We start from the raw sequence: 22,619 nt of genomic DNA, 5'->3' as shown, positions 1-22,619 counted from the left end.
ACCTATCTTCACCAAACTTTAGATTCTGTATCTGGACGCTGGAGAGAACGTGTCCTGTGAGTTTCGTGGCTCTGCGACCTCCGCAAGGGTCTCAGGTCGGCCGCTCACCTACTTCCAGGAGGCCTGCATGTGGGAAATCTGACTTTTTCGCCCCCAAATGTCAACCAAACCTTCACCTACATCCACCAAACTTTAGATTCTGTATCCGGACGCCGGAGAGAACGTATCCTGTGAGTTTCGTGGCTCTGTGACCTCCGCAAGGGTCAAAGGTCGGCCGCTCACCTACTTCCGGGCCTGTATGTGGAAAATCTCACCTTTTCACCCCCAAATGTCAACCAAACCTTCACCCACATCCACCAAACTTTAGATTCTGTATCTGGACGCTGGAGAGAACGTGTCCTGTGAGTTTCGTGGCTCTGCGACCTCCGCGAGCGTCAAAGGTCGGCCGCTCACCTGCTTCCAGGAGGCCCGCGTATGGAAAGTCACCCCTTTCCTCCCCCTGAACTTAACCGAACCTTCACGCTTGGAGCTACGTGCTTCATTTTTTAATATGTAGTAGCCCGGGAGCCGGGCTTCGTCTATACCCGATTTCAACAACGTGGCTCCACGTTTAACCCTTCAAACGCGCCTCCGAAGCCACACGGGTAGCCGAACGGGCCCCGTCGCCGCTACGTTCGGCCCCGTGGACACGCCGCGCTTGGACCTACGCGCTTGATTCTTCGATATGTTGGAGCCCGGGACCCAGGCTTTCTGTAGACCCGATTTCAATAACATAGCTCAACGTTTACCCCTTTAAATTTACACTAAATCGTTTTCCCGCCTTTTTTCAAACTTTAGCCCTTCTACCACCTTGCCCGGGGTCTAGCGGGCACCCCGTTTCATCCTCAATGCCCAATTCAAACTATGTTACACTAGGGGGACCCATCCACGTGCCCTGCCAGTTTGGGCCCTCTAGGGACACCGGAAGCCCCAAAAAAATGCCTCCCGTGTCACCAAACGACAGCCCCGACCTGCCCTTTTCCTGATTTGCGCGTCCCTGGCGCGGCTCCGCCTCCGCGTGGGGGTGTGGTTCTCGCATATGTGCGACATCACTTCCTGTACTCTGTCTCTGTGAAATTTCAACTGGCTAGCTCAATGCTAACCCAGTCAAACAGGCCTCCAAAACGACGGCCGAAAACAGCTTTTTGGACGAGCTATAGCGGGGCGCCGCCACAAGGGGGCGACTCGGTTTTCACATATGTGTGAGCCCACTTCATGTACTCTGTCTCTGTGAAATTTCAACCGACTAGCTCAATGCTAACCCAGTCAAACAGGCCTCCGAAACGGCCGAAAACAGCTTTTTGGACCAGCTATAGAGGGGCTCCGCCACAAGGGGGCGACTCGGTTCTCACATATGTGTGAGCCCACTTCCTGTACTCTCTCTCTGTGAAATTTCAACCGGCTAGCTCAATGCTAACCCAGTCAAACAGGCCTCCGAAAAGGCCGAAAACAGCTTTTTGGACGAGCTATAGCGGGGCGCCGCCACAAGGGGGCGACTCGGTTCTCACATATGTGTGAGCCCACTTCCTGTACTCTCTCTCTGTGAAATTTCAACCGGCTAGCTCAATGCTAACCCAGTCAAACAGGCCTCCGAAACGGCCGAAAACAGCTTTTTTGACCAGCTATAGCGGGGCTCCGCCACAAGGGGGCGACTCTGTTCTCACATATGTGTGAGCCCACTTCCTGTACTCTCTCACTGTGAAATTTCAACTGGCTAGCTCAATGCTAACCCAGTCAAACAGGCCTCCGAAACGACCGAAAACAGCATTTTGGACCAGCTATAGCGGGGCGCTGCCACAAGGGGGCGACTCGGTTCTCACATATGTGTGAGCCCACTTCCTGTACTCTCTCACGGTGAAATTTCAACTGGCTAGCTCAATGCTAACCCAGTCAAACAGGCCTCCGAAACGGCCGAAAACAGCTTTTTTGACCAGCTATAGCGGGGCTCCGCCACAAGGGGGCGACTCTGTTCTCACATATGTGTGAGCCCACTTCCTGTACTCTCTCACTGTGAAATTTCAACTGGCTAGCTCAATGCTAACCCAGTCAAACAGGCCTCCGAAACGGCCGAAAACAGCATTTTGGACCAGCTATAGCGGGGCGCTGCCACAAGGGGGCGACTCGGTTCTCACATATGTGTGAGCCCACTTCCTGTACTCTCTCACGGTGAAATTTCAACTGGCTAGCTCAATGCTAACCAAGTCAAACGGGCCTCCGAAACGGCCGAAAACAGCTTTTTTGACCAGCTATAGCGGGGCTCCGCCACAAGGGGGCGACTCTGTTCTCACATATGTGTGAGCCCACTTCCTGTACTCTCTCTCTGTGAAATTTCAACCGGCTAGCTCAATGCTAACCCAGTCAAACGGGCCTCCGAAACGGCCAAAAACAGCTTTTTTGACCAGCTATAGCGGGGCTCCGCCACAAGGGGGCGACTCGGTTCTCACATATGTGTGAGCCCACTTCCTGTACTCTCTCACAGTGAAATTTCAACTGGCTAGCTCAATGCTAACCAAGTCAAACGGGCCTCCGAAATGGCCGAAAACTGCTATTTGCCCACGCTATAGCATGGCACCGCCACAAGGGGGCGACTCTATTCTCACATATGTGTGATGTCACTTCCTGTGCTCCGCGTCTGACGAGTTTCGTGGCGCTGTGAAATCCTCAGGGGTCAAAGGTCACCCGCTCTCACCTCTCCCGGGCCTCTGTATGAAAGTCACACTTTTACCCCCCAAATGGGAACCAAACTTTCACCTATCTTCACCAAACTTTGGATTCTGTATATGGACGCTGGGGAGAACGTGTCCTGTGAGTTTCAGGGCTCTGCGACCTCCGCAAGCGTCAAAGGTCGGCCGCTCACCTACTTCCGAGGCCTGTATGTGCAAAATTCAAACTTTCACCCCCAAATCTCAACCAAACCTTCACCTATCTTCACCAAACTTTAGATTCTGTATATGGACGCTGGGGAGAACGTGTCCTGTGAGTTTCAGGGCTCTGCGACCTCCGCAAGGGTCTAAGGTCGGCCGCTCACCTACTTCCGAGGCCTGTATGTGCAAAATTCACCTTTTCACCCCCAAATCTCAACCAAACCTTCACCTATCTTCACCAAACTTTGGATTCTGTATATGGACGCTGGGGAGAACGTGTCCTGTGAGTTTCAGGGCTCTGCGACCTCCGCAAGCGTCAAAGGTCGGCCGCTCACCTACTTCCGGGAGGCCCGCATGTGGAAAGTCACACCTTTACCTCCCCCTAAACCCAACCAAACCTTCACCTATGTCCACCAAACTTTACATTCTGTATCTGGACAGTTGGGAGAACGTGTCCTGTGAGTTTCAGGCCTCTGTGACCTCCGCGAGTGTCAAAGGTCGGCCGCTCACCTACTTCCGGGCCTGCGTGTGGAAAGTCACACCTTTCCTCCCCCTAAGCTCAACCAAACCTTCACCTATGTCCACCAAACTTTACATTCTGTATCTGGACAGTGGGGAGAACGTTTCCTGTGAGTTTCACGCCTCTGTGACCTCCGCGAGCGTCAAAGGTCGGCCGCTCACCTGCTTCCAGGAGGCCCGCGTATGGAAAGTCACCCCTTTCCTCCCCCTGAACTCAACCGAACCTTCACGCTTGGAGCTACGTGCTTCATTTTTTAATATGTTGTAGCCCGGGACCCGGGCTTCGTCTATACCCGATTTCAACAACGTGGCTCCACGTTTAACCCTTCAAACGCGCCTCCGAAGCCAGACGGGTAGCCGAACGGGCCCCGTCGCCGCTACGTTCGGCCCCGTGGACACGCCCCGCTTGTACCTACGCGCTTGATTCTTCGATATGTTGGAGCCCGGGACCCAGGCTTTCTGTAGACCCGATTTCAACAACATAGCTCCATGTTTACCCCTTTAAATTTACATAAACACGTTTTCCCGCCTTTTTTCAAACTTCAGCCCTTCTACCACCTTGCCCGGGGTCTAGCGGGCACCCCGTTTCATCCTTAATGCCCAATTCAAACTATGTTACACTAGTGGGACCCATCCACGTGCCCTGCCAGTTTGGGCCCTCTAGGGACACCGGAAGCCCCCCAAAAATGCCTCCCGTGTCACCAAACGCCAGCCCCGACCTGCCCTTTTCATGATTTGCGCGTCCCTGGCGCGGCTCCGCCTCCGCGTGTGGGCCTGGTTCTCGCATATGTGTCGCGTCACTTCCCGTACTCTGTCTCTGTCGAGTTTCGACTGGCTAGCTCGATGCTAACCGCCGAAAAAAGGCCCTCCCGGACAGACCCTGTGGGGCTGCGGTCCCGACTCGGCCCCTCTGCCGCTCGTTTGGACCCCAGGGCCCTACTCTGAACGTGCCTGGAAGGCGCTCGTGCCAAGAGCTTTGGCTCTCCCCCATCCCCATCCCTGCCCCTAAGTATGGGTGGGCATGGTTAGGGTATTCTAACCCTAACCCAAAAAGCCCATATTTTCGACCCATAAATTCCAAATTTTTAGTCCAAAAATTTCAAAATATTATCATATTTGGAGTTAGGGTTGGTGCATAACCCTAACCAAAAGCCCATATTTTCGACCCATAAAGTCCAAATTATGATTCAAAAAAGTCCAAAATATCATCATATTTGGTAAGGGATGAGGTTAGGGTTGGTGCCTTACAGACCGGAGAGATGATCCCATGAATCAGTATTGGAATCAAGACTTGGAACACTTCGACGTCATGTTAAGTCAATGGAAAAAATTTACACACACAACGGCGCCAACAGCGCCACCTACAGGCCAAAAATTGGCACCTGGGCCCACTCAAAACATTGGAATCAAGACTTGGAACACTTGGACGTAATGTTAAGTCAATGGGAAACTTTTTCACAGACAACAGTGACACCCACAGGCCAAAATTGGCAACTGCACCCACTCAAAACTTGGGCGCCCACATTCCAATTTCATCACCCAAGCTCGAGGACTTAGAAAATTTTCGACGTCCAACTCCCCATACAAAGACTTGAAAACTGGAAGCCCAAGTTGGAATTTGGAAGACAAAGTTGGAATATGGACGAAAAAGTTGGGTCCCAGAATTGGAAAACTTGGAATCTTCCAATTTACATTCATTCTCTATGGGCAAACCCTAACCCTAACCCTAACCCTTTTTATTTATCTTTTTTGGTTTTTCATTACATATATAGCAAAGGCAAAATTGGACCTAATAAATAAAAGATCAAAACTTGATTATATATACATATCTACAAATATAAACAGTCATGGATGATGGGTGGACGGAGGTCCGCTATGGAAGAAAATGGCGACGCCAACCCATACGCAAAGGGAGATATGGAAATGATGGAGAGTACCGTAGGGGGAAGGACCGTGCACTTCCCTTTCTCTCCAGGAGGAGGGATGAAACCCCTTATCCTAGGAGGGGAAGGAATAATTATTTCTTTCCTAACCCTAACCCTAACCCAAACCCAAACCCTAACCCAAATAAGCCATTAAAATTTCCTGGATGAGGTTATTTCACAAAAGACAGTTGAACGAATGAATCATTAAGTTTAATGACAACCGAAAAACGTGCCAAATGCACAGCATTATTCCAAAAACAACCGAAATAAGCGAAAACTACAAATCCGCCGCCATTTTTGTAGTCCCGAGGTAGACACGTGGCGCCCACGCCCAGCGACAGCGCCCTCTGCTGTCGCGGGTGGCCTGGGCTTGATGACATAATTCATCCCGTTCGCGGCAGTCTAAGACGTAAATAAGCCATTAAAATTTCCTGGATGAGTTTATTTCACAAAAGACAGTTGAAAGAATGAATCATTAAGTTAAATGACAACCGAAAAACGTGCCAAATGCACAGAATTATTCCAAAAACAACCGAAATAAGCGAAAACTACAAATCCGCCGCCATTTTTGTAGTCCCGAGGTAGACACGTGGCGCCCACGCCCAGCGACAGCGCCCTCTGCTGTCGCGGGTGGCTTGATAAATTCATTCATCGCGTTTGCGGCAGTCTAAGACGTAAATAAGCCATTAAAATTCCCTGGATGAGGTTATTTCACAAACGACAGTTGAAAGAATGAATCATTAAGTTAACTTACAAACGAAAAACGTGCCAAATGCACAGCATTATTCCAAAAACAACCGAAATAAGCGAAAACTACAAAACCGCCGCCATTTTTGTAGTAGTCCCGAGGTAGACACGTGGCCCCCACGCCCAGCGACAGCGCCCTCTGCTGTCGCGGGTGGCTTGGGCTTGATGACATCATTCATCCCGTTCGCGGCAGTCTACGACGTAAATAAGCCATTAAAATTCCCGTGGATGAGTTTATTTCACAAAAGACAGATGAAAGAATGAATCAGTAATTTAAATGACAACCGAAAAACGTGCCAAATGCACAGCATTATTCCAAAAACAACCGAAATAAGCTAAAACTACAAATCCGCCGCCATTTTTGTAGTCCCGATGTCACGGTTCCGGTGCGGGGTGGGGACCCAAATGCAGAAAAACAAAAGGAATGAGTTGGCAAAGTTTTATTGCAATAGTGGACGGCCAGAAAGTGGTTGCAGTCCGTTGGGTGCTGGGGGCTGGTTCTGGTAGGCGAGGCGTGTGTCAAGGTCAGGGTCTGCGGGCAGGACGACAGGCTGAAAAGGAGGACAGAAATGCGAGTCAGGAAAGGTAAGTAAAAGTTGATTTCAAGGTCTAGCTGGATGTACAAACTCGTTCAGGAGTTGTGACGATCTGGCGGTGTGGTGGAGTCAGAGGCTGGCTTAAGTAGGCTGCTGATTAACTGGACACACCTGCTGCTTTGACTCCAATGCACCACACCTGGAAGACACACGCACACTCAGCGGGCTGGGCCCGCAGGCCTGACAGTACCCCCTCCCCCACGAGCACCACCAGGTGCAGAACGGCCCAGGCGACCAGGATGGGCACGATGGAAGTCGCGGATCAGCGACTTGCACAGGACCTGGCGAGCAGGGATCCAGCTGCGCTCCTCTGGTCCGTAACCCTCCCAGTCTACTAAATACTGGAGGCCGCGACCGCGGCGACGAACGTCCAGGAGGCGGCGTACCGTGTAGGCGGGATGTCCATCAATCATGAGAGGAGCTGGCGGTGGCGGCACAGGTGGGGACAGAGGGCTAGATGAAACAGGTTTTATCTGAGAGACATGAAAAGTGGGGTGAACACGGAGAGAGGTTGGGATCTTGAGACGCACAGCACAGGGATTGATCACAGCCGCAATCTCAAAGGGGCCGATGAAACGAGGGGACAGCTTCTTGGATTCCGCCTTTAGCGGGAGGTTCCTCGTACTGAGCCACACCTTCTGGCCGACAGCATAGGAAGGTGCAGGAATGCGGCGACGGTTGGCGTGAACCTGTGTCCTGGCAGATGACCGGAGTAAGGTGAAGCGGGCTTGCCTCCAGACCCTGGAGCATAGGCGCATGTGGCTTTGCACAGATGGAACGGAGAGGTCAGGGACCTGAGAGGGAAACAGTGGTGGTTGGTAGCCCAGAGAACACTGAAAAGGGGACATACCTGAGGAGGCGTTGGGTAGGGAATTATGGGCGTACTCTACCCAAGCGAGCTGAGTGCTCCATGAAGCGGGATGGGACTGTGAGATGCAGCGGAGGGTGGTCTCCAGTTGCTGATTGGTACGTTCACATTGACCATTAGTTTGTGGATGGTAACCGGACGAGAGGCTCAGGCCAATGCCTAATGCAGCACAAAAGGCCCTCCAGACCTGTGAAGTGAACTGGGGCCCCCTGTCCGACACAATGTCAGAAGGGATGCCATGTAGACGGAAGACATGTTGGACTAACTGGTCAGCGGTTTCCTTGGCAGTTGGGAGCTTGGGAAGAGCAAGAAAGTGGGCTGCTTTGGAAAACCTGTCAACAATGGTGAGAACTACTGTGTTACCTCTTGACGGCGGAAGTCCGGTAACAAAGTCCAGGGCAATGTGGGACCACGGGCGTTTGGGAATAGGAAGCGGGTGGAGCAGGCCAGAGCTAGGTTTGGAGGAGGTTTTGTTCTGGGCACATACCGTGCATGCCGAGACGAACGAGCGGGTGTCCTCCTCCATCGTGGGCCACCAAAAATTTTGGCGGAGGAAGGTCAGCGTCCTGCGGATTCCCGGGTGGCAGGTAAGTCGCGAGGAGTGAGCCCACTGTAGAACCTGGGAACGGACAGGGTCAGGGACAAACAGGCGGTTCTGCGGAGCCCGGGGGGGTATAGTCAGTCCAACCTGGGCCCTCCTCACCAGGGCTTCAATTTCAAAAGTGACAGACCCAACAAAACAGGTGGAAGGCAGGATAGGGCCGGGATCTGACCTGGTGCCCTCTGCTGCAAACTGGCGGGATAGGGCATCCGGTTTTGTATTCTGAGACCCTGGGCGGTAGGACAGGGTGAATGCGAACCGATCAAAGAATAAGGCCCACCTGGCTTGACGTGAGCTTAGTCTCTTGGCAGAGCGGATGTACTCCAGGTTTTTGTGGTCTGTCCATACAACAAACGGCTGCTCGGCCCCTTCCAGGAGGTGTCTCCATTCCTCCAATGCCGCCTTCACCGCCAGGAGTTCCCGGTCACCAATTCCATAGTTCCTCTCGGCTGGAGAGAGCCTGCGGGAATAGAAGGCACACGGGTGGACCTTACCATCCTCCAGAGACCGCTGGGACAAAACCGCTCCGACCCCCACCTCCGAGGCATCCACCTCAACTATGAATTGCCTCTGCGGATCTGGATGGACAAGCACAGGAGCAGTGGTGAACATATGTTTGAGCCTGCTAAAGGCCAGGTCAGCCTCCTCAGACCACTTGAAGGGCACCACTGTGGACGTAAGGGCGGTAAGAGGAGCTGCGGCACGACTGTAGTCTTTGATGAATCGGCGATAGAAATTGGAAAAACCAAGGAAGCGTTGCAGCTCCTTCCTGGATGTGGGTCTGGGCCAATTGGTGACTGCAGTAGTTTTGGCAGGGTCCATTTGGAGCTGTCCCTCAGCAATTACGTAGCCCAAAAAGGTGGTTTTGGTTACATGGAACTCACACTTCTCAGCTTTCACAAAAAGCTTGTTTTCAAGGAGTCTCTGGAGTACATGGCGTACATGTCTTTTATGTTCAGAGTCCGAACTTGAGAAAATCAAGATGTCATCAAGGTACACAAAGACGAACTTCCCAATCATGTCACGCAAAACATCGTTGACCAGGGCCTGGAAGACAGCGGGGGCGTTCGTTAAGCCAAAAGGCATGACAAGATATTCGTAGTGCCCCCTATGTGTGTTGAATGCGGTCTTCCATTCATCACCCTGCCGAATTCGGACAAGATGGTAGGCCTGGCGCAAGTCCAACTTGGTAAAGATGGTGGCTCCATGAAGAGGTGAGAACGCTGAGTCCATCAGGGGTAGGGGATATTTGTTCTTTATGGTGATTTCATTCAGACCACGATAGTCAACACAAGGGCGGAGTGTCTTGTCCTTCTTGTCCACAAAGAAAAAACCAGCTCCCACTGGTGACGAGGAAGGCCGGATGATACCTGCTGCCAGTGATTCATTGATGTAAGAATCTGCTGCTTCTCTTTCCGGCCGTGAGATGTTGTAAAGCCGACTTCGTGGAAGTGGCGCTCCGGGCTGGAGGTCAATGGCGCAGTCGTATGGTCGGTGAGGGGGCAGAGAAGCAGCATGGTGTTTGCTGAACACCCGGGCAAGGTCATGGTACTCGGGAGGGACGCAGGACAGGTCGGGCAGTTCTTGTTTGTTTTGGCCACTGGGTGGCACAACGGCAGACAGTAAGCAATTCTTATGGCAATAATTGCTCCAGGAAATGATGTTGGGCACAGTCCAGTCAATGTGTGGGTTGTGCTGTTTGAGCCATGGCATGCCCAACACTATGGGAACTTGGAGGGAGTCAAATACATGTAGACTGATTACCTCTTGGTGATTACTCGAGAGCTTGAGTACAACTGGTACTGTTTGTTGTCTGACATGGGAGATCAGTGCACCGTTTAGGGCTGTGGCATCCAAAGGAGTGGTCAAGGTTTGCAGGTCTATAGCCATTTGTTCTACCAGTCGGTGATCAATTAGGTTCTCATCGGCTCCGGAGTCTACAAGGGCTGACACGGGCAGAGACATATTACCCCAGCAGAGGGTGGCAGAGAGCATAAAACGGTTAGAAGCAGGGGAACTCATAACGGGACTCACCAATACGTTCCCCATTACTGGTGAGTCAGTCCTTTTGGCCGGGAGGGGCACTGAGCGATGTAGTGGCCGCTGGCTCCACAGTACAGGCACAGGTTAGAGGAGCGTCTGCGCGCCCTCTCAAAGTCCGACAGACGAGCACGTCCCAGCTGCATAGGGACACTGCCAGTGTCTGGGGGCGGGTCAGAGGCGGAAACTGGAGCCAGTGGCATGGGAGATGGATCCGACAGTAATGGCCCAGCAGTGGGCGGAGTCTGCACTTTGGCACTGCGCTCTCTCTTGCGCTCCCGGAGGCGACAATCCAGCCTTATGGCCAAGTCAATGAGCAAGTCAAGACAGCTCGGATCATCCCTCGAGGCCAATTCATCCTTAATGTTTTCGTTTAATGCTGCCCGGAAGACCTCCTGGAGTGCCTCATCGTTAAAGTTGCTCTCAGCGGCGAGAGTCCTGAAAGACACCGAGAACTCTGCCACGCTACGAGCACCCTGTCGTAGCGACATGAGATGTCTTGCAGCCTCCCTCCCATGGACCGGGTGGTCGAAGACCTTCCTCATTTCCTGGGTAAAGCTGGAAAAGGAAGCGCAAGCAGGAGACTGTTTGTCCCACTCAGCAGTGGCCCATGCGAGAGCCGCGCCGCGGAGGCAGCCTATGAGGTAAGCAATTTTAGCGTGGTCAGAAGCATAGGACAGTGACTGCTGACTGAAGACTAGGGAACACTGGACTAGAAAAGGACGGCAAGCTCCTAAATCACCATCATAAGGGGCAGGCGTGGGCACGTACGGTTCTTTAACGATCTGGGGAGGAGGTGCAGTGGGCGGGGCAGGTGTAGCAGCGGATGATCCTTGTGTTTGAAAGGCCGCATGTTGCTGCTGGAGGGTCCTGAGGGCTTGCGAAAATTCACGTACCTGTCCAATCAAGAAGTTCAGGGCATTGTCATGTTGGTCCAAAAGCACACCTTGTCCGGTCAGGGTCTGACGAATGGAATTGTTCCCTGCTGGGTCCATAGCTGGCCAGATCGTGCTGTCACGGTTCCGGTGCGGGGTGGGGACCCAAATGCAGAAAAACAAAAGGAATGAGTTGGCAAAGTTTTATTGCAATAGTGGACGGCCAGAAAGTGGTTGCAGTCCGTTGGGTGCTGGGGGCTGGTTCTGGTAGGCGAGGCGTGTGTCAAGGTCAGGGTCTGCGGGCAGGACGACAGGCTGAAAAGGAGGACAGAAATGCGAGTCAGGAAAGGTAAGTAAAAGTTGATTTCAAGGTCTAGCTGGATGTACAAACTCGTTCAGGAGTTGTGACGATCTGGCGGTGTGGTGGAGTCAGAGGCTGGCTTAAGTAGGCTGCTGATTAACTGGACACACCTGCTGCTTTGACTCCAATGCACCACACCTGGAAGACACACGCACACTCAGCGGGCTGGGCCCGCAGGCCTGACACCCGAGGTAGACACGTGGCGCCCACGCCCAGCGACAGCGCCCTCTGCTGTCGCGGGTGGCTTGATAAAATCATTCATCCCCTTTCACGGCACTCTACGACGTAAATAAGCCATTAAAATTCCCTGGATGAGGTTATTTCACAAAAGACAGTTGAACGAATGAATCATTAAGTTTAATGACAACCGAAAAACGTGCCAAATGCACAGAATTATTCCAAAAACAACCGAAATAAGCGAAAACTACAAATCCGCCGCCATTTTTGTAGTCCCGAGGTAGACACGTGGCGCCCACGCCCAGCGACAGCGCCCTCTGCTGTCGCGGGTGGATTGATAAATTCATTCATCGCGTTTGCAGCAGTCTAAGACGTAAATAAGCCATTAAAATTCCCTGGATGAGGTTATTTCACAAACGACAGTTGAAAGAATGAATCATTAAGTTAACTTACAAACGAAAAACGTGCCAAATGCACAGCATTATTCCAAAAACAACCGAAATAAGCGAAAACTACAAAACCGCCGCCATTTTTGTAGTAGTCCCGAGGTAGACACGTGGCGCCCACGCCCAGCGACAGCGCCCTCTGCTGTCGCGGGTGGCTTGGGCTTGATGACATCATTCATCCCGTTCGCGGCAGTCTACGACGTAAATAAGCCATTAAAATTCCCTGCATGAGTTTATTTCACAAAAGACAGTTGAAAGAATGAATCATTAATTTAAATGACAACCGAAAAACGTGCCAAATGCACAGCATTATTCCAAAAACAACCGAAATAAGCGAAAACTACAAATCCGCCGCCATTTTTGTAGTCCCGAGGTAGACACGTGGCGCCCACGCCCAGCGACAGCGCCCTCTGCTGTCGCGGGTGGCTTGATAAATTCATTCATCGCGTTTGCGGCAGTCTAAGACGTAAATAAGCCATTAAAATTCCCTGGATGAGGTTATTTAACAAACAACAGTTGAAAGAATGAATCATTAAGTTAACTTACAAACGAAAAACGTGCCAAATGCACAGCATTATTCCAAAAACAACCGAAATAAGCGAAAACTACAAAACCGCCGCCATTTTTGTAGTAGTCCCGAGGTAGACACGTGGCGCCCACGCCCAGCGACAGCGCCCTCTGCTGTCGCGGGTGGCTTGGGCTTGATGACATCATTCATCCCGTTCGCGGCAGTCTACGAGGTAAATAAGCCATTAAAATTCCCGTGGATGAGTTTATTTCACAAAAGACAGATGAAAGAATGAATCATTAATTTAAATGACAACCGAAAAACGTGCCAAATGCACAGCATTATTCCAAAAACAACCGAAATAAGCTAAAACTACAAATCCGCCGCCATTTTTGTAGTCCCGAGGTAGACACGTGGCGCCCACGCCCAGCGACAGCGCCCTCTGCTGTCGCGGGTGGATTGATAAATTCATTCATCGCGTTTGCGGCAGTCTAAGACGTAAATAAGCCATTAAAATTCCCTGGATGAGGTTATTTCACAAACGACAGTTGAAAGAATGAATCATTAAGTTAACTTACAAACGAAAAACGTGCCAAATGCACAGCATTATTCCAAAAACAACCGAAATAAGCGAAAACTACAAATCCACCGCCATTTTTGTAGTCCCGAGGTAGACACGTGGCCCCCACGCCCAGCAACAGCGCCATCTGCTGTCGCGGGTGGCTTGGGCTTGATGACATCATTCATCCCGTTCGCGGCAGTCTACGACGTAAATAAGCCATTAAAATTCCCGTGGATGAGTTTATTTCACAAAAGACAGATGAAAGAATGAATCATTAATTTAAATGACAACCGAAAAACGTGCCAAATGCACAGCATTATTCCAAAAACAACCGAAATAAGCTAAAACTACAAATCCGCCGCCATTTTTGTAGTCCCGAGGTAGACACGTGGCGCCCACACCCAGCGACAGCGCCCTCTGCTGTCGCGGGTGGCCTGGGCTTGATGACATAATTCATCCCGTTCGCGGCAGTCTAAGACGTAAATAAGCCATTAAAATTTCCTGGATGAGTTTATTTCACAAAAGACAGTTGAAAGAATGAATCATTAAGTTAAATGACAAACGGAAAACGTGCCAAATGCACAGCATTATTCCAAAAACAACCGAAATAAGCGAAAACTACAAATCCACCGCCATTTTTGTAGTCCCGAGGTAGACACGTGGCCCCCACGCCCAGCAACAGCGCCCTCTGCTGTCGCGGGTGGCTTGGGCTTGATGACATCATTCATCCCGTTCGCGGCAGTCTACGACGTAAATAAGCCATTAAAATTCCCGTGGATGAGTTTATTTCACAAAAGACAGATGAAAGAATGAATCATTAATTTAAATGACAACCGAAAAACGTGCCAAATGCACAGCATTATTCCAAAAACAACCGAAATAAGCTAAAACTACAAATCCGCCGCCATTTTTGTAGTCCCGAGGTAGACACGTGGCGCCCACGCCCAGCGACAGCGCCCTCTGCTGTCGCGGGTGGCTTGATAAAATCATTCATCCCCTTTCACGGCACTCTACGATGTAAATAAGCCATTAAAATTCCCTGGATGAGGTTATTTCACAAAAGACAGTTGAACGAATGAATCATTAAGTTTAATGACAACCGAAAAACGTGCCAAATGCACAGAATTATTCCAAAAACAACCGAAATAAGCGAAAACTACAAATCCGCCGCCATTTTTGTAGTCCCGAGGTAGACACGTGGCGCCCACGCCCAGCGACAGCGCCCTCTGCTGTCGCGGGTGGATTGATAAATTCATTCATCGCGTTTGCAGCAGTCTAAGACGTAAATAAGCCATTAAAATTCCCTGGATGAGGTTATTTCACAAACGACAGTTGAAAGAATGAATCATTAAGTTAACTTACAAACGAAAAACGTGCCAAATGCACAGCATTATTCCAAAAACAACCGAAATAAGCGAAAACTACAAAACCGCCGCCATTTTTGTAGTAGTCCCGAGGTAGACACGTGGCGCCCACGCCCAGCGACAGCGCCCTCTGCTGTCGCGGGTGGCTTGGGCTTGATGACATCATTCATCCCGTTCGCGGCAGTCTACGGCGTAAATAAGCCATTAAAATTCCCTGGATGAGGTTATTTCACAAACGACAGTTGAAAGAATGAATCATTAAGTCAACTGACAACCGAAAAACGTGCCAAATGCACAGCATTATTCCAAAAACAACCGAAATAAGCGAAAACTACAAAACCGCCGCCATTTTTGTAGTCCCGAGGTAGACACGTGGCCCCCACGCCCAGCGACAGCGCCCTCTGCTGTCGCGGGTGGCTTGGGCTTGATGACATCATTCATCCCGTTCGCGGCAGTCTGCGGCGTAAATAAGCCATTAAAATTCCCTGGATGAGGTTATTTCACAAACGACAGTTGAAAGAATGAATCATTAAGTCAACTGACAACCGAAAAACGTGCCAAATGCACAGCATTATTCCAAAAACAACCGAAATAAGCGAAAACTACAAAACCGCCGCCATTTTTGTAGTCCAGATGTAATACACGTGGCGCCCACGTCCAGCGACAGCGCCCTCTGCTGTCGCGGGTGGCTTGGGCTTGATAAAATCATTCATCCCGTTCGCGGCAGTCTACGACGTAAATAAGCCATTAAAATTCCCGTGGATGAGTTTATTTCACAAAAGACAGATGAAAGAATGAATCAGTAATTTAAATGACAACCGAAAAACGTGCCAAATGCACAGCATTATTCCAAAAACAACCGAAATAAGCTAAAACTACAAATCCGCCGCCATTTTTGTAGTCCCGAGGTAGACACGTGGCGCCCACGCCCAGCGACAGCGCCCTCTGCTGTCGCGGGTGGCTTGATAAAATCATTCATCCCCTTTCACGGCACTCTACGACGTAAATAAGCCATTAAAATTCCCTGGATGAGGTTATTTCACAAAAGACAGTTGAACGAATGAATCATTAAGTTTAATGACAACCGAAAAACGTGCCAAATGCACAGAATTATTCCAAAAACAACCGAAATAAGCGAAAACTACAAATCCGCCGCCATTTTTGTAGTCCCGAGGTAGACACGTGGCGCCCACGCCCAGCGACAGCGCCCTCTGCTGTCGCGGGTGGATTGATAAATTCATTCATCGCGTTTGCAGCAGTCTAAGACGTAAATAAGCCATTAAAATTCCCTGGATGAGGTTATTTCACAAACGACAGTTGAAAGAATGAATCATTAAGTTAACTTACAAACGAAAAACGTGCCAAATGCACAGCATTATTCCAAAAACAACCGAAATAAGCGAAAACTACAAAACCGCCGCCATTTTTGTAGTAGTCCCGAGGTAGACACGTGGCGCCCACGCCCAGCGACAGCGCCCTCTGCTGTCGCGGGTGGCTTGGGCTTGATGACATCATTCATCCCGTTCGCGGCAGTCTACGACGTAAATAAGCCATTAAAATTCCCTGCATGAGTTTATTTCACAAAAGACAGTTGAAAGAATGAATCATTAATTTAAATGACAACCGAAAAACGTGCCAAATGCACAGCATTATTCCAAAAACAACCGAAATAAGCGAAAACTACAAATCCGCCGCCATTTTTGTAGTCCCGAGGTAGACACGTGGCGCCCACGCCCAGCGACAGCGCCCTCTGCTGTCGCGGGTGGCTTGATAAATTCATTCATCGCGTTTGCGGCAGTCTAAGACGTAAATAAGCCATTAAAATTCCCTGGATGAGGTTATTTAACAAACAACAGTTGAAAGAATGAATCATTAAGTTAACTTACAAACGAAAAACGTGCCAAATGCACAGCATTATTCCAAAAACAACCGAAATAAGCGAAAACTACAAAACCGCCGCCATTTTTGTAGTAGTCCCGAGGTAGACACGTGGCGCCCACGCCCAGCGACAGCGCCCTCTGCTGTCGCGGGTGGCTTGGGCTTGATGACATCATTCATCCCGTTCGCGGCAGTCTACGAGGTAAATAAGCCATTAAAATTCCCGTGGATGAGTTTATTTCACAAAAGACAGATGAAAGAATGAATCATTAATTTAAATGACAACCGAAAAACGTGCCAAATGCACAGCATTATTCCAAAAACAACCGAAATAAGCTAAAACTACAAATCCGCCGCCATTTTTGTAGTCCCGAGGTAGACACGTGGCGCCCACGCCCAGCGACAGCGCCCTCTGCTGTCGCGGGTGGATTGATAAATTCATTCATCGCGTTTGCGGCAGTCTAAGACGTAAATAAGCCATTAAAATTCCCTGGATGAGGTTATTTCACAAACGACAGTTGAAAGAATGAATCATTAAGTTAACTTACAAACGAAAAACGTGCCAAATGCACAGCATTATTCCAAAAACAACCGAAATAAGCGAAAACTACAAATCCACCGCCATTTTTGTAGTCCCGAGGTAGACACGTGGCCCCCACGCCCAGCAACAGCGCCATCTGCTGTCGCGGGTGGCTTGGGCTTGATGACATCATTCATCCCGTTCGCGGCAGTCTACGACGTAAATAAGCCATTAAAATTCCCGTGGATGAGTTTATTTCACAAAAGACAGATGAAAGAATGAATCATTAATTTAAATGACAACCGAAAAACGTGCCAAATGCACAGCATTATTCCAAAAACAACCGAAATAAGCTAAAACTACAAATCCGCCGCCATTTTTGTAGTCCCGAGGTAGACACGTGGCGCCCACACCCAGCGACAGCGCCCTCTGCTGTCGCGGGTGGCCTGGGCTTGATGACATAATTCATCCCGTTCGCGGCAGTCTAAGACGTAAATAAGCCATTAAAATTTCCTGGATGAGTTTATTTCACAAAAGACAGTTGAAAGAATGAATCATTAAGTTAAATGACAAACGGAAAACGTGCCAAATGCACAGCATTATTCCAAAAACAACCGAAATAAGCGAAAACTACAAATCCACCGCCATTTTTGTAGTCCCGAGGTAGACACGTGGCCCCCACGCCCAGCAACAGCGCCCTCTGCTGTCGCGGGTGGCTTGGGCTTGATGACATCATTCATCCCGTTCGCGGCAGTCTACGACGTAAATAAGCCATTAAAATTCCCGTGGATGAGTTTATTTCACAAAAGACAGATGAAAGAATGAATCATTAATTTAAATGACAACCGAAAAACGTGCCAAATGCACAGCATTATTCCAAAAACAACCGAAATAAGCTAAAACTACAAATCCGCCGCCATTTTTGTAGTCCCGAGGTAGACACGTGGCGCCCACGCCCAGCGACAGCGCCCTCTGCTGTCGCGGGTGGCTTGATAAAATCATTCATCCCCTTTCACGGCACTCTACGACGTAAATAAGCCATTAAAATTCCCTGGATGAGGTTATTTCACAAAAGACAGTTGAACGAATGAATCATTAAGTTTAATGACAACCGAAAAACGTGCCAAATGCACAGAATTATTCCAAAAACAACCGAAATAAGCGAAAACTACAAATCCGCCGCCATTTTTGTAGTCCCGAGGTAGACACGTGGCGCCCACGCCCAGCGACAGCGCCCTCTGCTGTCGCGGGTGGATTGATAAATTCATTCATCGCGTTTGCAGCAGTCTAAGACGTAAATAAGCCATTAAAATTCCCTGGATGAGGTTATTTCACAAACGACAGTTGAAAGAATGAATCATTAAGTTAACTTACAAACGAAAAACGTGCCAAATGCACAGCATTATTCCAAAAACAACCGAAATAAGCGAAAACTACAAAACCGCCGCCATTTTTGTAGTAGTCCCGAGGTAGACACGTGGCGCCCACGCCCAGCGACAGCGCCCTCTGCTGTCGCGGGTGGCTTGGGCTTGATGACATCATTCATCCCGTTCGCGGCAGTCTACGGCGTAAATAAGCCATTAAAATTCCCTGGATGAGGTTATTTCACAAACGACAGTTGAAAGAATGAATCATTAAGTCAACTGACAACCGAAAAACGTGCCAAATGCACAGCATTATTCCAAAAACAACCGAAATAAGCGAAAACTACAAAACCGCCGCCATTTTTGTAGTCCCGAGGTAGACACGTGGCCCCCACGCCCAGCGACAGCGCCCTCTGCTGTCGCGGGTGGCTTGGGCTTGATGACATCATTCATCCCGTTCGCGGCAGTCTGCGGCGTAAATAAGCCATTAAAATTCCCTGGATGAGGTTATTTCACAAACGACAGTTGAAAGAATGAATCATTAAGTCAACTGACAACCGAAAAACGTGCCAAATGCACAGCATTATTCCAAAAACAACCGAAATAAGCGAAAACTACAAAACCGCCGCCATTTTTGTAGTCCAGATGTAATACACGTGGCGCCCACGTCCAGCGACAGCGCCCTCTGCTGTCGCGGGTGGCTTGGGCTTGATAAAATCATTCATCCCGTTCGCGGCAGTCTACGACGTAAATAAGCCATTAAAATTCCCGTGGATGAGTTTATTTCACAAAAGACAGATGAAAGAATGAATCATTAATTTAAATGACAACCGAAAAACGTGCCAAATGCACAGCATTATTCCAAAAACAACCGAAATAAGCGAAAACTACAAATCCACCGCCATTTTTGTAGTCCCGAGGTAGACACGTGGCCCCCACGCCCAGCAACAGCGCCCTCTGCTGTCGCGGGTGGCTTGGGCTTGATGACATCATTCATCCCGTTCGCGGCAGTCTACGACGTAAATAAGCCATTAAAATTCCCTGCATGAGTTTATTTCACAAAAGAGAGTTGAAAGAATCAATCGTTAAGTCAACAGACAACCGAAAAACGTGCCAAATGCGCAGCATTATTCCAAAAACAACCGAAATAAGCGAAAACTTCAAAACCGCCGCCATTTTTGTAGTCCCGAGGTAGACACGTGGCGCCCAGCGACAGCGCCGCCTGCTGTCGCGGGTGGCTTGATAAATTCATTCATCCCGTTCGCGCCAGTCTAAGACGTAAAAAAGCCATTAAAATTCCCTGGATGAGGTTATTTCACAAGCGACTGTTTAAAGAACGAATCGTTAAGTCAACTGAGAATTAGTTCAAAAACAACCGAAATAAGCGAAAACTACAAAACCGGTTTTGATAGTTTTGTTTTGGTTTTCTTTTGTATTTCACTGTGCCCACGCCTGAAGAAGACCCCTAAAGGTCGAAACGTCGCGACGGGCACGAGTTTTTTTTGTACTTTTTTGTATTTCATTTTCAATTTTTCTCATTTTTTTTTGTTATTATTTTTTTTTTACTTTTTCACTTCATTAAAAAACTATTCAATTCATATATATATATATATATATATATATATATACACATATATTCATATAATCGTGTATCAAGACTATGATGATGACTGGACCGTGGTGCGTTATGGAAGGCGTCGCCAACGCAACGGTCGGCAGAATTGGCAACGGGAAAGGGGTGGGGGGGTCAGCCACTCCGGAACCGGGGAGGGCGAGAGCACTGGGGGATAGACCGCATTTACCTCCTCCAGCTTTGACGGAAGGAGGAATCCTGCTTCCTACCCTAACCCTAATAGATAGCGATTACATAAATAGCAAAGACACTCATATCTATTAAATAAAAGATTAAAAACTAATTATGAATATAAATACTGATAAAATTGACACGATAAAGAAAAAAATGGATGGTGAGTGGAGAGTTGTCCGATCTGGAAGGAGACGCCAGCCCACCTGTCAGAGGACAGAACACGACGACGGGGGACACCGAGGATGGAAGGATCGTGCGCTTCCCTTTCGCTCCAGCAGGGGGGAGCAAATCCCCTATCCTGATAGAGGAAGGAATGCCACCCGGATTCCTAACACAAAACCCTAACCCATCCACTTAGGCACATTTGGATTGCCTTGTAATACTAATTGGATTTGTTGAAATATTGATTTATGGAAAGTGTTGAACTGAGATATTTGGGGGAGCCAAAAAGCAAAGAGTAGCGTAAGCCGGACACAGACATGGACGCCGCTCAAGTGTACCAGCGTAAGTCGGTCGCACACATTCTTATACGCCGCTGAGGAATTTGGGAGTGTTGAAAAGTAACTGGGGGTGCCATTGATGGGAGGGGCTTGCCTGAGGAAGGCTCCGAAACGTCGCGACGAGGGCCCCATCCCTCATGCTAAATTAAGAAGCAATATTTCATATCTAAATTCATATTTTATAACAAACGCAATTTTAAGACGCACGCAAAGCCTATTATTTATATAACAAAGGCGAACTGACCACAAAATATTATTTATATACACAAGGCGATCTGATCGAGGGGGGGGACCGACCACCCTGGTTCCGGAAAACGACGGGAGTGAGGAAGGACCGTGCACTTTTCTCGAACTCCTGCTTCTTACCCGAACCCAAATGCCTTTGCAGATTTTTCTCTTATGAAAACGTATATTATTTAATACCTGGTTTTCAAGTCATCAATTATTGGAATTGTATTGTACCAAATATAAACGGCCAGAAGAAAAATAAAAGAAATCCATATCTCTCAAGAGAAATTCATCATTTGTGATCATGAAGTGCAAAATGAGTCAACGCTCAATAAACACCTTCAAATGTGGACCATGTTCAAGGTGTCAGTTGATGGAAGCAACACGCTTTCCCCTTTGGACGCTTTCTTCCAAGTGTGCACACAACTACCAGAGAGCTTTTTTTTTTTTTTTTCTTCCCCAATGTTGGAAAACTTGAAATAGCTCACCACTGCCCAACAGTCACAATGTTGAAAGTACACAAACATTGGTGACAAATGTTGTTCATTCTTTGCCTTTGCAGTCATTGTCTTACCTTCATTCTCATAACCATCATTGGTATTTTGTACCGTCAGCTTTTTTTTTTTAAGTAGCCAAAAAATAAGGTTTAAAGTCCACAGTAACTATTAATAGACCAAAAGTATGCTTCTTATTGAAGCTATATGCTGCACAGTAACAACAAAAACACAGATGCGCCACCGTGTGGTGAAGTGCCATTGTTGCAACTTCAAGGAGCTGCCTGATGTACTTAAGTCAAATTGATACAAAAGGGCTGTCCGGAAGCAAAATGGAGCGATGTCGGTCGGTTTGTTTTGAAATGGAAATAGAAGCGTTTATTGGGCCAGAGGTGGGATCATCCGGCCAATTTTTGTATAGCTCGGTGGGATTAACGCGCATCTTGCTGCCCAATTGGTTTTGTTTTCTCACGCTTACAGAAATACATCCCAACTGTGGATATTGCGTTGATTTGATGAACCAGACAACGCAGTGTGCTTAGACATGTGGACCGTGAAACAGATGACAACCAACCCGAGTTTTCAAATTGGGCCTATTTCCTCACACCTTTGATGAAGGACTTTTAAACAATCAATCGTGTTTGACCTTATTTGAAACTTCCTGACACTTAACTGCTTTTAAAGTTTGCTGTATAATGTTCTACCCTTGTCAATGTATGTGCTTTTAGTAAGTCTTGTAACCTACTTTGTTTTGCTCTGAATGTTAACGAGTGTGTTTATTGATGCTCATTGTATGAAACGTGCTCGACAAATAACCTTGCCTTGAGGCTTCCGAGGAGTCGGACGTGTCCAATACCGCCCGCGGGGTCCTTTGGAGGTGGGAGCAAACTCTCACGAGGATGCTGGCATGCTGAGGCCAGTGAACCAAGATGGGACGGGACGTGTGAGGACTGGGCACAAAGACTGGACTGGACGAAGGGAAGCAGGTTGCCATGACCGGACAGGACATGAGGACGAGTTGCCAAGATGGGATGGGATGGGACGTGAGAGGACTGGTCGCCATGACCTGATTGGACCAGGGGAAGACTGGTCATCTCGGCTGGACTCAACGAGAGAAGGAAATGTGGACCACTCGGCAGAATGCGGGCAACTTGACGGAGCGTGTGCAAGGGCAACTAACAGCGACGACGAGGACTTAATGGTGACGTGGGCGATTGGACGCAGACAGACAAGGAGAAGTCGACAAAGACGAGGTTGACTAGACTGAGTGGAAGGTGACTTACCAAGACGAGACGAGGGGTTGCCGTGACCCAAAACACACGCAAGACTTCCACAC

At 48.9% G+C, this 22,619-nt stretch overlaps 1 long non-coding RNA gene across 1 annotated transcript; it reads right to left on the bottom strand.

Annotated features, from left to right (window-relative positions):
* Positions 1-11,263: 11,263 nt before the first annotated feature.
* On the bottom strand, positions 11,264-11,613 carry LOC144011515 (uncharacterized). The gene is made up of 2 exons (XR_013281804.1): positions 11,466-11,613; positions 11,264-11,389 (listed from the first exon to the last, which is right to left on the bottom strand). It is a non-coding gene; the product is annotated as an uncharacterized LOC144011515 (long non-coding RNA).
* Between the last annotated feature and the right edge of the window lie 11,006 nt (positions 11,614-22,619).

This window comes from Festucalex cinctus, unplaced genomic scaffold, assembly GCF_051991245.1.
Source record: "Festucalex cinctus isolate MCC-2025b unplaced genomic scaffold, RoL_Fcin_1.0 HiC_scaffold_157, whole genome shotgun sequence".
NCBI lineage: Eukaryota > Metazoa > Chordata > Actinopteri > Syngnathiformes > Syngnathidae > Festucalex > Festucalex cinctus.
Note: the sequence above shows the minus strand (reverse complement) of the source record. Positions and strands in the feature narration are given on the sequence as shown.